This window comes from Puntigrus tetrazona, chromosome 23 (genome assembly GCF_018831695.1).
Source record: "Puntigrus tetrazona isolate hp1 chromosome 23, ASM1883169v1, whole genome shotgun sequence".
Taxonomy (NCBI): Eukaryota; Metazoa; Chordata; class Actinopteri; order Cypriniformes; family Cyprinidae; genus Puntigrus; species Puntigrus tetrazona.
The window spans coordinates 6,787,642-6,804,948 of record NC_056721.1 but is presented as its reverse complement, the minus strand read 5'-3'; the positions used below and the strand labels follow the sequence as shown (position 1 = coordinate 6,804,948).

Here is a 17,307-nt window from a genome sequence, read left to right as displayed (position 1 = left end):
ACTTAATGATTCATTCACAAAATTCGACTCACCGATTCGGCCGCTGATCCAAACGGTCGTGGCTTAAACCTTACAGAATTTAAACTCAGTGAGTAAAGATTAAAGTTTATTTCTGTTCCTAGCATGTCATATCGTCTGGGCAACATTTATGGTAAGTTACCTTTATAATACGTCTGTTTTTTTTAACAACTCGCAAACCTGTATGTATAAACACGCGCGAATATCTTCATTTTTGTTTCACAGAAGAAAGAAAGTCATGCGGCTTTGAAACACCGTGAGGGTGAGTGATCACGATTTGCTCTTTAATATGCACGTATATACCTACTTTTCTATCTTTTTTGACCATATTCCAACAACACGTGTCAATAAACCTCCACAAGATGGCGGTCATGCCAAACGGTTCGCTTCAGGAAGACAAAGAAAGGGTCCTGTCTTTTAAGTATCCAAATCAGGTTTAATGTCATTTTACATTACATAAAAGCCCTTTTCTGCACACACGTCCAGTTCATTAACCCAAAGGTTCATGTTTGGTGCTCTCTTGCTGGGTGAAAAGCCCACTGACCATCTGTTATTCAAGCCGCGTGAAAGTGATTGAATAATTCATGGCAGACTGTTCAGTTTGCTGTCTGGGGATTGTGAGGATCAGAGGGCGGTCCACTCATTTTTCTTTGTGTATCTGTGTGTATAAAGGTAGGGAGTGGATTAATGTCACCATTTAACCGTCCTGACACATGCGGCGTGGTCTGATAATCATTTTAACAGTTGAGGAAACAGGTGAATGCATAAATTGAGCTAATGTTTCTCTTCCTATATGCAGAGAGAACATATTTATTGTACAACATTTGTCTGCAGCTGGTCTTACTGTCTTCACGAACCCAATGTTGATATTGATTTTCATAACACCAGGCCGTGTGTAATCCTGCCCTGTCTTCAGTTCAGTTCCAACAGTATAATAACACTCTTTTACACACTTTTGCCCTCTTCAGCAGATTTCATTTAGTCCTTTCTTTCATTATCACCACTTTACCTCTGGCTCCTTTCATCGTATTGATGTTTGTTCTGTAGTACTTCGGGGAGGCAACAAGCCCTGTGTTAGATAATAGCTCGATATTCTCCAGGAGGCTTTTCTCCATGGCATCCTTGTCATCTGGGCTGGGATACACCGCAGCGAGAGGCAGGTGAAAATCAAACTGTTTAGCATGCAGTCTGGTTTGACCTGGGGCTATTTATATGTTGTTGGTGGTGTTTTAATAATAAAAAAGAAAGCCTCTTAAGGTACTTCGTTGACGATCATAAAAGTGATTACAAACACATTCAATTTGGTATTCCATGTAAAAAATTAATGTGGTAAAAATGTAGGTGTAGGGCAATAGTATATACGGTTTCTACAGTAAAAACCATTACGTGTCTTCACAAGGAGAGCTGACCAGACGTGTGTGTGTGTGTGTGTGTGTGTGTGTGTGTGTGTGTGTGTGTGTGTGTGTGTGTATTATGGATTAAGCAAGTATGCATTCATTTTAATCAGAAGTGACAGTAAATACATTTACTGTTACATCACGATTTTCACAAAACTGTACAACTGCTGTTAATATTGGTAATAATAAGAAATGTTTCTGAAGGATCATGTGACGCTGAAGACTGGAGTAATGATGCTGAAAATTCACAAGGATAAGTTAGCCTGCATTTGTAAAATATACATTTAAAATAGAAAACACAGCATATGCTTATGACTCAGGATTCCCTCTTATGGAGCGATCAGGATAGAAGATTTATGGTCTGAAACTAAGGATTTACCTTTAGTTTAGTATCTATACACAGTTCTGACATGAGTGCCATGGTGCTGTTTTCAGCTACATGCAGGCTCCTCCACACCCCATTTATATCCTCAGGTTGAGCCTCCTGTTGAAGCTGTCTGCATCGTTTCGTCTGGCAGACTGTGGGACACCCAGGGCGGTCTCTAGGTGTGTGTGTGTGTGTGTGTGTGTGTGTGTGTGTGTGGCCCAGCTGTCGGCAGCATTTGACCACTGAACATATGCGGCACGGAGCTGCTGCCGTTGTTTCTCCTAATGGGCCTTCATTATACACACACTTGTCACACTCTGGGATGCAGACAGGCCTGGGACAGGTGGGAGAATGGAAAGCCAGAAAAGATACAGAGCAGGGAACAAAAGGAGTCATGAGGGATGCGAGAGCATGCACATACTAAGAACAGAGACGAGATGGATTAACAGTGAGGAGAAGGGTTCAGAATGATGATGGAATATGGGTTATTCAGGGGAAATATGTTCATTTTAAAGGATACATTGTCAATAGATTTTTACACTACACAGTTTTAAACAATTTTGTGAAAATAAAAAATTAACACTAATAACTGGAAATAACAGAGATAGAGGCAAAACAATGACCATTTTTCAGAGGGAAAACATAATGAAGAATTTTTAATATGTGACTCTGGACCACAAAACCACAAAAGTCATTGGGGTATACTTGTATCAATAGCCAAAAATACATGTATGATTTATAGATTTTTAAATTTTGTAAATTTCCTACCAAAAATATATAAAAACTGTTTTTGATTAGTAATATGCATTGTCAAGAACTTTGTTTGGGCAAATTTAATGTTGATTTTCCCAGTATTTTTTTGCATTCTCAAGTAGTTGTATTTCTACCAAATATTGTCCTATCCTAACAAACCATATGTCAGTAGAAAGATTATTTATTCAGCTTTAAATAAATCTTTTTTTTTTTTTTTTTGTGGTCCTTGGTCACATATATTAAAAATAATATATTTTGTAAAATCAACAAACCTTGTGGAATAATTTTTAGTAGAATAAAAAGACAGCAACTTTTTCAAAGAAAAAAAATGGACATGTATGTAAACCTTTTTTTAAAAAAAAGAAAAATCACAGTTTGCTCTCGATTTGGTATCATTACTGTCTGCAATCACTTGAGATATTAAAATGATCTAATTTTTCTTCCAGTATCCAGGCAATCCCCCAGAAAGTCTCCAGTGGACTTTCCCATTCATTTTCCCAGTACAAGATGACAAGAGTGATGATATTCCCCTTAAAACCCAGTTTCAAAGTTGAGGAGGAAAAAAAACCCTATAACCCATCACATCTTTTTTATTTTCCCCTCTGCTTCTCTCCCTCTGCTGGAGTCTGAGGGGATCTGAAACTGAAAATTAGGCTGATAGAGAGAAATAGGGTAGAAATGGCAAAGAGGAGAGAGAGGAGTGCGTATGCAGCAGTACATAAACATGAGAGCAGCTGGTGATCTCAGCTGGATATCTGCAACCCCAATCACAGCACAGACTGTTCACTTCACTGTCTGCCATCACTGACGGCCTTCCAGCTCGCTAAGCTCCACCGATAGCGCAGGTGTTTAATAGCTGATTTTAGACATGTAAACAGAGATCATTTACTTCACTCCTGTAACTCGTGTTAAAGTAATTATTTATAACTATAGTGTCAGTGTAGACACCTTTGTTGATTTTAATGGGATGAGCTCTGCTGCATCATTCTGTCTTTAAAGGAATTCTCTGGTTCGCTACATTCATCAAAATGAGCAAAAGTCACATTTGCATTAGTGCATTAAGACGAAAGGGGCAAAGCATTGCACCAAAGTAAACAAGTATATTATGAGTGTGATACTATGAGGCTGTAGAGTGTCATTGGTTAATTTGAGAGATATGTGGCGGTACTGCACTTATAAGTCCGATGTAAAGCAAGAAGATGCGTCATGCGCTGGCTGTTGTGAACATGCCCAGGATATGGCAGTGTATAAGAGGTAAAAATGTTATCAATACTTTTTATCCATTTCTTGAACAGATTGTTTTGTGTCTTTAAACCAAAGTGTAGACCAAAATTTGATTTTGTCTGTGTGTGTGTTTATTTTTTTTACTATCAAAGCCGTGAGTCTGCCGTTATGTGACTGACAGACTACAGCAGTTTGAGTTAAAATCTTAATTTGTGCTCTACTGAAGAAACCCTGCTTAAAAATAAAATAGAAGTCCAATGGAAACCATCATAGAGATTTGAATGATTTCTATTAAAATACCATTATAAACCGTTCATTTTTTCCAGTAAAACCATTACAAAATTCCTTTTTGTAGTGTGTTTTGTGCACTTTTCCAATAGGATTTAACATCCCACCAATAGAATCCATCACATACCAGTAGACACCATTATACTTTCCATAAAAAACAGTACAATTCCTATTTTAACCAATAAATCCATTCCACTTTCTATTGTGTTTTGGGCTGGGTTCTCTGGGGCTAAGCAGATAGTTGTTGTAAAGTGGCTATAATGAAATCATCACGTTGACACAAACCCATAACCCAGACTCCAGCTGTTTTTGGACTTGTCCGTGAGTTTTAGTAAACATTAAAGTATTTAGGACATTTTCCACAATGTTTTGGGGGGCAAAAGTAACAAATCCAAGCCCACGAGAAAGGCTTTATCTCCTGTCTTCGCACATCTGATTGGTCTAGACGGGGAGGGAAGTGGCAAGCAACACTTGCTCGGCCACAAGTGGCTGCAAATTACCCACAAATACAGGTTTTTACCTGAAACCTAAGAGGTGGTAGTTTTGACTGTCCTTCAAAGATGATTCTTGTCAGAAAGCTCTTTGTACAAAGCAAACTGCTGCTCTACCATTGTGAAGATGTGTAGAACTTACAGCAGCTGAGTACAAACTGTTGTATCTTGTTGTACCAAGTCTTAAAAAGGAGAATTTGAGGCTATTTGCAGAAAGTTAACAGGTATAATTTTTTTCTTGCTTTTATTATCATAGAAGTGGAGCAGGAGGGGGTCAGGATTGGGAAAGGTCCTGGAGTCTGGAGTGGAGCTCAGGACACACGTAGTACAACGGCGCTGTTGATGCACTGCTCACAAAGAGACATTTTTGTCATTTTCATCTTTTTTCATTTGTCACGTGCCTCATGGCATCAAGTCTGCACAAGATGGCATTCAAAACAACTTTCAGTTTTTCCTATGCAACTATTTACAAAGTCAGCAAGTGTAGGATGCCTAGTGTTTTCGCTTTTTTCTTTCTTTAAAATGTTAAAAGTTGTGTGTATTTCAGCCTTCAATCAGATGCTGCAGTCCACAAAATAAAACCACAGCTTTACTTCCTATCATGAATCACAGAATCTTAAATGGTCTCAGACTTGATCATTTTTTCACGTGCAGTCCATCCCTACAAAATACAGACAAATATCAACTTTTTTGATTTCCTGCTTCGCTTGGTATGTCAAGTTTATAACAGAATTTAACTGAATATTCTCCAAGACACTTTTTAATACGCTGTCAGTAATAAAGCTTTGTTGCACTGGTTGACGTTATGTGATTTGACATGATTTTAAATATTTTTCAAAAGTAAGCCTATATTTATTTCTTTGTGTAAAATATCTGTAATGACAAAAAGCATAACAGTCCCCATATTTGTATCATGGGTATCCATTTAAAAACACTGTTACCGATGATCAATAGAAATAGATTATGGATCTATTGTATATGATATTGTGCAAGACTTCCATATAGATACAGAGCCAGACAAAAAAAAAATGGCGTTTAGCAGTAGACCTAATTATATCCATCAGACACAGCCGGTTTCAAGAAAGAAAACTTATTTTATTGCACCATCCATCTATTATTTCCCTCTCTCTCTCTCTCTTGTTTACTCTCATTGGCTTGTCTCTTCCTATCCGTCTCCTTTCATTCTGACTTCCTGGCTCATTACCTCATGGGAAACATCTCCGGCTGTCAGCCATGAAGTTGTCCATGCTTGTGAGAGACATTCCTTGGCTCTCGTGTGAAACTCTGGTGTTTCAAGGCAATTGTTTCAGACAGCTTGAAGGCTGTGAAAGAGAGAGAGAAATAGTGCCTTTATGCGTTTTTTTTTTTTACTCTAAACTGCATTGTGAATTGATAAAAACAAATGTATAGATTATTTATTTAAATATTATATTGTTTGAAATTAATGGCAAAATAAAAATGATTCAAAAACATTAAATTATAGTGGCAAGCAAATGAGTAGACTTGAAGTAGTTTTAGAAGTCAAAACTTAGGGGTCAGTGCAGTTTGAATTGAATTATTAAAATTATTTCAGAAGCCATGCCTCCAGTCTTCAGTGTCTCATGATTCTTTAGAAATCACTCTAATATGCTGATTTTCTGCTCCAAAAATATTTCTTATAATCTATGTTGAAAACAGTTGACACTTTTCAGTTTAATGCATCCTTGCTTTCCATGTACAAATATGTCAGTGGTTTATTTGACTAGACGTTTTGGATGTGACAGTGTTTGTGTAAAGAGTTTAACAGATGTCACTGGTCACTGAGTTCATCCTCCCTGTTTGTGTAATCATCTCTGCAGCCAGTCAGCCAATTAAAACGAGCAGTTATGACCTGTGCATTGACCGGGACAATTTTTGTAATTAGAAATATTTATTAGTTTTCATACAGAGAAAACTACTTCATCTGAAATGTTGCTGTGCAATCTATGCCAAGTCATACTATGCAATCATGCATATTTATGGATTTTATTGGTACTGTATTTATACTTTAATAATAAATATTTAGGATAGTCTCAGCAATTCCACAAGGGCTCGTGTGTGACCATTCGTGAAGGTCATTGTATTTCAAATGATGTTGGCCGGAGGGGCTTTGTCTTTGTTCCCTTAAGAGGGCCTGTGAGACAGAAGTAATTAAGAATAGATTATTACATTGCCTTCATGTCACCTGTGCAACTGTCTTTGTGCATGTTATGCCTGAAGCCATCTACATTTGCATGCATTTACCTCCAGAGGATGATTTTATTGGACAAAGGACTGGAAAGAGAGTTCAGGGCTAAAGATGTCGTTGTGGCTCAGGTGAGATGAGCTTCTCGAAAGTGTTGATGAATTATGGATGGTGTTCTTGCTGAAAGAAAAGAACTGTGAGTCCTGAATTTTATCTGACGTGAACTAGACTGTCTGCATGTCAATAACTAAACAACCGGGGTCATGGGTGAACTATTTTATTTTTTGTTTTATTATTGTTAATAATTATCATTTTATATAGTATCTCTCCCTATTCTTGTTGCCTTTCTCAGTCCAACTTCTTTTCCAAAATGATCAAATACTTCAAAGCCTTTGCCACACACACACATATAGATATATTATATATCATTAGGAATACATTTGTTAATTTTAAGACATAATTGCGATGTGTGAAATGTGTTATATGCTGTCATTGAAAAGTCAAATTACACCTTTTTTGTTTATTAGATACATTTTGTCTGGGTGTCTGAGCCAGGTGTCTGTTTCTGTGCCATTTAATTTTTGTTCCCACTGTGTCTAATTTTATATCTCTTTTATGTATGTCTATCATTTCCTTTTTAAACATCCATTTCTTCCCCATCAACTCATTTCTCCTGTCATTAACTAGCTTCACTTGGAAACCTGCCTGCTGTCTGAGTTTGTCAGGCTGCCAGATTCTGATAATAGCGCAGACAAGAAACCTGAATTTGATGTGTTCACACAGTCACAACTTTGTTTCTAATGTTTTATGTCTTAGTCCTTTATAGAAAGTTTGAGTCATATGAAATGGTCCCATTTAACAAGAACTAAGCTGAAATCTCAGCATTAATAGTTTTGCACAAATCTTAAATTCTAATCGTGGTTCAGAAGATATTGATAAATTTATAATGTGTTCTTTGGAGATCAATGGAACTCAAAGGTTTGTAGTTCAAGAGGTCAGACTGCTCTCATTCATTTTGTGTTGAAAACACAAACATTCAAATTATTCACTAGCCTAAAAGTAGTGTTTTGTATCATAAAAAAAAAAAAAAAAAAAAAGACCAGGTTCGATTTTTTTGCATCCATATCAAAGGATGACGAATATAAAAAACACATACAAAATTTCATACTCGGGCAAGGACTGACTGACAAAAAAGGACACATTAAATTTTTTTTAATGTTATAAAAGATTATTTTTATTTATTAAAGATTCTTGTAAATATAAGAAATATTCTTATTCAAAAAATAATTATAATCATTGTAATCATTCTCTTAAAAACATTACAAAATTTTTGTAGATACTATATAGAAAGGTAAGTACTATATGCTATATAGAAAAGCAAAGTTTAGTCCAGGAAATACTCACAAGAACACATTTAATAGCAATTATAGCTCTTTATCATTATACTTCTACAGAGCACCAAAATGGCCAGACACAGGGACAGTTTTTTCCCTCAGGCATGAACACTTGACAATAATAACGGAACGCACAACACTGTTATACATTATTAATTTAGCACACATATTTATTTACTTTTCAAATTTGCGCACATCATACCTGTACATACATAAATGTCTATTTTGTACTATTTTGTGCATTGTCTATTTTGTATATTATTATTTTATTATATTTATATTTTATTATATTTGTATATATTTATATTATTATCCGTGTCTTGTCTTGTCGCTGTCATCCCGTTGCACTGTGGAGCTTCTTCACTAAAACCAATTCCTTTGTATGTGTAAACATACCTAGCTATAAAGCTCATTCTGATTCTGATTATTCATGTTGTTGTCCTTGATCAGATCATTTCATTTACATACCAGCAGCACTCGGCTGTTGATGATATGTGTCACGTTTCCTGTCTGTAGTCGTTTAAATGTCCTCCTCACTCTGAAACTGTGAATTATCCTGCAGCTGAAGGGTTTTTCTGACACTACGGGATGCAAAGCGAGGGGTTTTTGGGTAATTAGCTAATTGCGCAAGTGTCTGCATCGCAGATGTACGTCCCGAGGTAACGGCTTTCCATTTATGCACGAACAGGCATGTGTGTTCTGGTTAACTCTCTCCGTCGTTCTCTGTTCAGCAATCTCTGTAACATTTGTGGTCTTTTCCAAAGAACAATAACAGGCAGAGCTGCCGCACCGTGTGGCACAGATAGGGGGTGCTGCAACGCTGAAGTTAAGTTTATTTTAAGTGAATTTTCTTTTGTGTTTGGTTCGGGGGTGAAATGGAGCTTAAATTGTGCCAATTGGATGAAATAACAGTGTTTAAAATTATGGGCTGACACTGTGAAGAATGGCTTGTTGACAGATGCTACATTTCTATTTCCTCTTTCTTCCTCTCACCCCCGTGTGAAGCGAGAGCACTTTGCACAGGTCAGATCAATCTTTCATCTACTGGCATCCGCATTAAACACATTCGCACCCGATATTCCCAGCAGCGGTGCCATCGGCGTCTGTGTGCGCAGATATCGTGTTATGGGTAGTCCTTGATATCACATATGAGTCTCTTAGAAACCGCAGCATTTATCTCAGTCAAACAAACAGCAGGGCCGGTGATGGATTACAGTTAGAGGAGCTCACCCGTGGCAGCATGTCCTTACATGGACGCAGCTCTGTTGTTCTGCTCGCTTATAGACTCTCGGCGAGAGCGTATGGGGTTTGTGCTCTTCTGGTGATGTTTTGTTATTCTGGAGGTGATGTGAACTCTGTTTTGGCCAGGAACAATGTAAATCTTTGTCTCGCTATCTCTCTCTCTCTCTCTCTCACTCACGAATGCATCAGATCTCTTGCCCTGCCTGTCTAGAGAATGCCAGGCTGTTGCCGTGGTAACCAGGACACGTTTGTGCTGCGAGCTCCTCCATCCCTGCTGAGCCCCACAGTACAGAAAAAGAGCAAGACGGTATTGCACAACACCGGCGGGAAAACATCGAGAAAGACCCATGCAGAGTCACGGGAGACCATCTGAGAGAGAGCGTTTTGTCTGTACACTGACTGCTGTTCTGTAAATAGTTACAAATATATATATATTTGTAACTATTATGAATATATGTTATGTTATGTTATATTTGTTTTCCTGATTTTATGTGAAATTGGCCAGAAGAAGAATAAGAGGAGTATAGGTTATTTTTGTGTTAGACGGTATTATGAAAAGCTAAAATGTATGTTTTTGGAACCTCATTAAGTATATTTTTTTGGTTTGATTTATTTTACAATGCAACTACAGTATTACAACTAGTAGGGATGTAGAGAAACTAGTAGGAAAAAATTACAGTAGAACAAATTAATAAGCAAAATTTTATCAAACGCTCTTCACTGTGTAAATTAAATGAATATTTCTTCTTATTAAAGTTACAAATGACAGACACCAGAAAAATTAGACTGCAGTCACTTTAAGAGCCGCCCAGATCCATTATAAAGTTGCACATTTGTTGTCTTTCTCAGCTGTTCCACTTAAGCCCTAATTACTGTGTTTATGAGGATACTTGTAAAGATGGAATTTTGACACATACAAGTGTGTGTATGTAACAGTTCAAGGCCTATAAAGCAGCAAAAATAACTCTTGACAGTGCACATAAACAGCCTCTCAAGCTGTGTGCACATATATCGAAATGTTTTCCATCAGATTTGAAGAACCAGTTTATAGTTTTTGTGAAGTTTAGGCTTCCAATCAGTGTTTTCAGTGTACCAGTTAATCGTGTATATCACCTACCCTTTTTTAACACTGGGTACAAAAAAGTACCATGTAGCACCTTGGTAATCCCATGCATTTTTCTAACGTTCTTCAAGGCGTCTTGATGTACAATTTAAATTTATTGTTCCAAAACTATGTATGTTTTTGATATTATAATGTTAACACCACGTTTTCTGGACATAGCTACACGGTACCATGTAAAATACCATGTTATAGTACACAAATGTCACAGTAAGTTGCATTTGTTGTTCATGTACTAGTTATTTGATACCATGGTAATGTCACTTTGGGCAAGTTTTTTGAAGAAACATAGTGCACGAACATGGCTATATTTTATTACCATCTGATATCCCTGTATTTGCAATCTAAACACAAACAAAACACAAGCTTCTGTCTTACATATAAAAACCACAGTCACAAGCCGCCTCTTCCGTGATCTGCCTCTGTGCCATTTATACTGGGTAGACATTATGTCTGTAGGTTATAGCCTGGGGAAAATCATAAAGCTTAATAAACGCTGATGCAATTTCATTCTCTGTCAACTCTGTGCTGCCAAGAGTGTTTGGTAAAATATGTCAGCTCTGACTGTGCAAATGAGCCACATAATGGCCACAGGCAAAACTCAGCATCTCACAGCATCACTGAACATCACTAATGCACTACACCACCAGGCTGACAGAGATTTCTAACTTGACAGAACCGAAGCCTGTTAGATCAACACCTTCAACCGTTTTGCATTTGTGAAGTTACGTTATGGATTTGCTCTGAATGTGGGCTTGTAAACCCTCTGTTTATCACAACAGTCTGCAGCCGTCAGCTGAGCCATATGGCTGTGCAAACAATCTCATCCAGACGGCTGGAACGTGCTATTTCCTATTCAAGTCACTTGTCACCATGTCTGTGTGCTATTCAGATGCTGCTTGTTTGAGAAGAGGAGGCGGACCCCAGTCTGTCATTTTCAACATGTCACCTAATTATTATTGCCGTATGAATTGCCATTTGTTTTGTTGAGATGTTTGCTTAAGATGATTCATATTGGAAATCATAGCAGTTTTGCAGTCTAAAGCAAGCTGTCACGAGATGTATAATTGTCTCACTGTCCTGTTGGTGGAGCTGGATTCTTTAAGAGTTCTTAAAGGGTTAATTATAGACGTTTCATGAGCCTCACAGGCCTGTTGGACTGTCTTCTCCTCCCTCTTTCTGTTCTTTTGTGTTTCCTTCAGTTTAGTGTGCTTCCCTGGAGACATACAGTGCAAGGTCAGCAAAAATATAGCTGAATCTTTTACCCTCACCCACCATCTCTGCTTTCTCATACAGCTCTGACTCTCGACTGTAAAGCATTCAGGATGCTATAGGTTTTAGTTTTGAGTTATACTGGAATGCTTTTTTGTAGACGGAGGACTATGGGAAAGACCTATAAACACATCCAGCATCGGCCCGGAGCTATATTAAACTCAAGTGGAGGAACCATGAAAATGTACCCTACAACAAGAAATAATGCAGCTGTGTAGAGAAAAAAAAGACAACCGTCAGTTAGTTAGCCTGCTTATTAAAATAAATAAATTATTATAATTGACACAAAAAGCACCATTGAAATAACTTGTTACCTGTCATTTAAATGAACATTAAGTAACTTAAAATTTCAAGTTGTCTAAACTAAAAAATATTAGGCAGCTAGTTAGCTAGTCAAGTTAAAACAACTTTTTACAGTGCATATGTAATAACGTATATGAATTAATAAATTAAAGTCATTATGATACTGTTATCAGTAAAAAAAAAAAATTATAAAAAAATATTTTAATGAAATATAAAATAAATATATTAGGAAAAAAACACAATTAACAGGGATTAATTCTAATAAATACTATACTAATAAATACATAATATGCATATTAAATTAGCTTCACATCCAAATGCAGTGTTTTATATACTGTCTGTGGATAATTTATCACTATTGAAAGTCAGTAATTATTCCCTCCGCTTTAATTATGGAGACATAAAAGTTAACTGACTCCATGGGACCAACAGTGTCATTCTTTAATGACCTGTAGTGAACCTTCCTTGACAAACGCCCACAAACATACAGTGACTATGATGGACTCTCTTCACATATGCATTGTTATTTGGCCGATACAGAGCAGGTACAGAGACAGTCAGTGGATTAATTCATCTCACAAGTCCTGCCTGGCACTGAGGTACTCTTTTTTTCCTCTTTACACAATAGTAGAGGATAAGTTTACCTCTATATACTTCCATTTAAGGAACCCTCCCTTGCATCTGGCCTAGATATGTAAACGCAGTGTCCATTGCTGACAGCATGATCATCTATCTCTCCAGGAATGTAGGATCCACACAAACTGTCCCTTAGACCTGGAGCAGCTATAAATATGAAACAGTTCATCATGAAAGTAAGTTCTTGGGTGCCTTTCCACCACTAGTAGCTAGTTCACAGAGAATCACAATTTGAACTCCTCCCCAAGTGAACAAGGAAACACAGCGGCATGTCTGTTTTGTTTCCATCTGAGCGCAGCTGTGTGAGATTTTTGAGGGGCATCAAGGACAATGATGCTTGATTTTGCTGCACTCTTTGTTACATAACATATTATTACAGAGCACAGCAGCTCTGTTGTCTGTGGCAGGGGTGAGGTCAGTGCTCAGCACACACAGGACAGGACACAATGTTATCTGAGAGACAGCACTTAAAGACACAGACATCACCCTGTAAATGTAGGATGGCACTGCCCATCAGCAGACCCAGATGAAAGCTGCAGACCTTTCTTTTATTTTCTGCACTGTCTGAAAAAGTTGCACTTAAAGGACCTGATGTACTCACAGTTAAGTTCTTTATATTCTGCTTTTTATATTCAGTGCCACTCGTGCAGCAGCGTGTATTTTGATATTGATATAAAATTTTAAGCAATTGCAAGAAATAAAGTCAAAATTGCAATTTCACAGTTCCGACTTCTTTTCTCAGAATTGTGAGATAAAGATTCCAACCTAGACTCATCGGAAATACATTGCTCTTTCTGCAAAACTCCAAAACTGTATTCTTACGAATTTCTGCAGTTTTCAGTTGAAATGAACACAGTAAAACGCCCACATTCCTTTTAACACAAAGTATGATCTGCAGGTTCACAGTTTTGAATAATAAAGCCTTTTTTGTATAACTGCTTGAGGAATATTATGCTGTGAATTCAATTTCTAACATGCTGTGACATTTGAAAACTGATATGTTTGAACATAAGCCGGTTCATATGCATGACTTTTCTAACTCAGTAGGTGACACTCTGTAGCTCACGCAATACAATGGTGCTGAAGATGAAATTGGTGCAATTTTTAATTTACCAAACCAAAATCAGAAAACCAAAAGAAAACACATTAAACCATAAACAAACGAAACAATAAAGCACACAAAACCACTTGTAATTGGGACAGTACAAAGATATCTTTGTACCTTATCCACACCTAAATATATGTACCTTACCTACAATATAAATATATTTGCACATTACAGTAGTAATACGTACCTCTACGGTGCTATTAACTAAAGTTTGCAAAACAAACACACAAGTGCTGAGAGATCTATACTAGAATAATAAACCATGAAACAGGGCTTTTTGTGTATCCTAAAAGTATTTGCTGCTCATACAGCAGATGTAATCATTCACACATAAGCCTCAGAATTGCTTGTTCTGGGTTTTGGTAACTGCCATTTAAATGAATGAGGCTGATGAAAACTCACATTACTGCTAAAACCACCATCTCTGCCCCGCTTTGATGTTTGCTTTGTAGTTTTGCTAATGGGTTGTTTGATGCGTGTATGAACAAGCACGTTTCCCTGTTTATGCAAAACCACATAAAGAGTTTGACTGTGGCAATTTATCAATTATCATATGAGAGCTTTTCTCTCTCTGTTACTCTAGAAGGTTAAAGGATCTTATGGATGGAGATCACTTTGTGTCTCTGGCCTTTCACTCCGAGGTTTTAATAATTAATAGTGTTCTGGCTGATCAGAGAGCAGTCTGATGCTATAACTGGCCTGATCGTGAAGCTGTACCGTCTGACCAGCTTTGACTGAAACTGAAGCCTGGCTTTAATCCACGACCCTTCACCTGTCAGACTGGTGCATGCCTCTTTTGAGTGTTCTTAATGCTGTGCTCTGCTAGATGTCACGGCTCGTCAGTTTAGACCGTTTGTGCATAAATCACTGTGCGTTTGTCTTGCGCCTCCAATCAGAAGGCTTTACTTACAAATACTCATTTACACACACTGTTGCGACAGTTGGATATGCTAATCTGTGTTGACACACCTGCCGCTTGTGAGCAGAAGGGCAGATGAGAATCATGTTTGGAAGATTCTATTTTGAATCAAATCAGGAAAGAAAATTTTTGGAGTATTTAACTTATTTAATTTATTTATATCTGCCTCCCATTCCAATAAAAAAGAAAAAGTAATAATTTAAAAGAACAACTCTCTACTTCAGTATGAGTCTTGATGTGTAATTAAAGTCTTCTTTCATCTCTTTTTTTGAGATACTCTTATTAGATACTCTCCTTTTAGTATGAAAATTAATAGCATTGAAAAAGCCTATTGGATGTCCATTGCTGTTTGTATGTTGATGACAGCACTATCTGCTACAAAGGCAAATTCATGGAGAGAATTGAGCAGAAAATGCAATTGGTTATTACTAGAATGCACACCTGGTCGATATCAAGTGGTTTTAAAGACAAAAACTGTCTGTTTGGGTTTTTTTGTCAACTACGATCTCTTCAACTTGTTCCAGAGGTATTTATGGATGGAGAACCAAACAAAATGGTTAAGAAAACCAAATTTCTTGGCATGATCCTGAGCTTTATTTCTCACATAAAGAATTTAAAAAATAAATGGCTCAAATTCCACCAAAAGTGTTTTTAAATCGTTACAAGACACTAATGTGCTCATTTTGTATGAACAAAAACCAAGACACATCCAACCTGTTAGATTACACATAAAACATTTACATAATCTCAGTGTGGTTCTAAGCATACCTGCACAAGCACATTTCTGTAAAATCCTTGGAAAATAAAAACAGTAATAATAATTTTAGACTCAGCCAAATGACTTTCAACAACAACTCCTTTGTATCAGAGAAATGTTTCTATCACATATATACTGACGAATTAAAATAAGAGGACCTTGTAACTTCTGCACTTGTGATCAACCACCAATAAAGAGGAAAAGCAATACCTCAGCAGAGTTCAAGTTTTACAGCAGAAGCAATGCTATCATCTTGGCTTTCAACTATATAAAGACAATGGAACAGAGAAATGTTCTTGTCATTACAAATTCAAAGTCTTGTCTTCAAGCAGTGTTATCCCTTAAGAATGACTATCTGGTACTTGTAGAGGTTTTTTACAAACTTCTGGATCTAGAGGACCATAATTTTAATATCTGGTTTTGTTGGGTACCTTAGCACTGTGGAATCAGAGGAAAGAGACTCTGCTACAAAAGAAGCATTATTGATGGATCTGAACATCTGTCCTGTACCTCCTATGGATTTAAAACCAAGAATTTATTCCCATGTTAATAATAATTGGCAAAAAGACTGGGATCTAAATACAATGAATAAACTCCATGAAATCAGTCCCAATGTCGGCAAAATAATTTCCTATCAACTTTCTTACCGATGAGACCAGACTGTTTATACCGTTTATACTGTTTATATATACTGTTTATACTGTTTATATATATATATATATATATATATATATATATATATATATATATATATATATATTTTATATATATATGTGCCATCTGCATCACAATAAATTTAAAAAGTGAATTTATATACATGTTAAATACAAGTAAAGTTTCTACTTTAATGTTGCAAATAAATGTGTTATTTAAAAACAATTAAAAGCTTCTGGCTAACAAATGGGTAAAACCATATATTTGATATTGCTCATATATAATAATGATGAGTATTTAAAATGCAGCCTATATAAATTTGCACGCCGCTGCTACATGAACAGTAGCAGGTACCACTCAATTTTTCTTATGAAAATATATAAGCATTTATCAAGAATAAATGCATAAATGTGTAATTTGTGAAGAGGCTGTGATGAGATTTACTGTATGATAAATCATATAAAGTATCATTTGGGCTCTCAAAATAGCATCAATTAATCAGTCCCAGTAGTGAAGACGCTCTCTCAGCTGAATGGGCACACCATGACTTTCCAGAAACGCCTCTGAAGTTCCAGTCATTAGGTCCGTCTCTGAGGTACAAGCCTGAATTGAACAGCCTGTGAGTTTTCAGTGCTTTGTCTGATCTTCCAGATGAATGCGCATGGAGGAAGATAGATGCGAGGAGCAGTCCAGCAGTAACATATCTCAGTCTTATAGCTCCTATTGACCGCTGACTGATGGCGTTGTTAATGTCTGCTTGGGATAAATAGCCAGGAAAGGGTGAAATTTATTATCTATTAACCGCCTTTCCGGACAGTGATGAAAAGCCTGGTATTGATCCTACCTGGTAATCCTGTACAGACATGCTGTTGTTTAAAGCAGGAGGTGAAATGAGGGGAAGAGGCTTTATACCTGCACTATCTCTCAGGATTACAGTATTAGAGAGATCGCTTGATTTGCAGTCTGTTACAGCGTGTTCAATTTGCTCACTTTTTGCCACCTAAACGGTCTCTTATAGTACATTAGCGACATACAGAACAGGCTGTCTAAAAATACACGTTTTTAAAACTTGTTCTCCCATAAATACTGTGCATTAAAGTTTTTTTTGATTATTGTTTTTAAAGGGAGCATTAAAGTGACATTTGTTATTTTACAAAAATA

At 36.8% G+C, this 17,307-nt stretch overlaps 1 long non-coding RNA gene across 1 annotated transcript; it reads left to right on the top strand.

Moving 5' to 3' along the window:
- Positions 1–29: 29 nt before the first annotated feature.
- On the top strand, positions 30–10,846 carry LOC122328996. Its single transcript, XR_006247875.1, has 3 exons — positions 30–151; positions 244–280; positions 9,567–10,846. It is a non-coding gene; the product is annotated as an uncharacterized LOC122328996 (long non-coding RNA).
- The last annotated feature ends 6,461 nt before the right edge of the window (positions 10,847–17,307 follow it).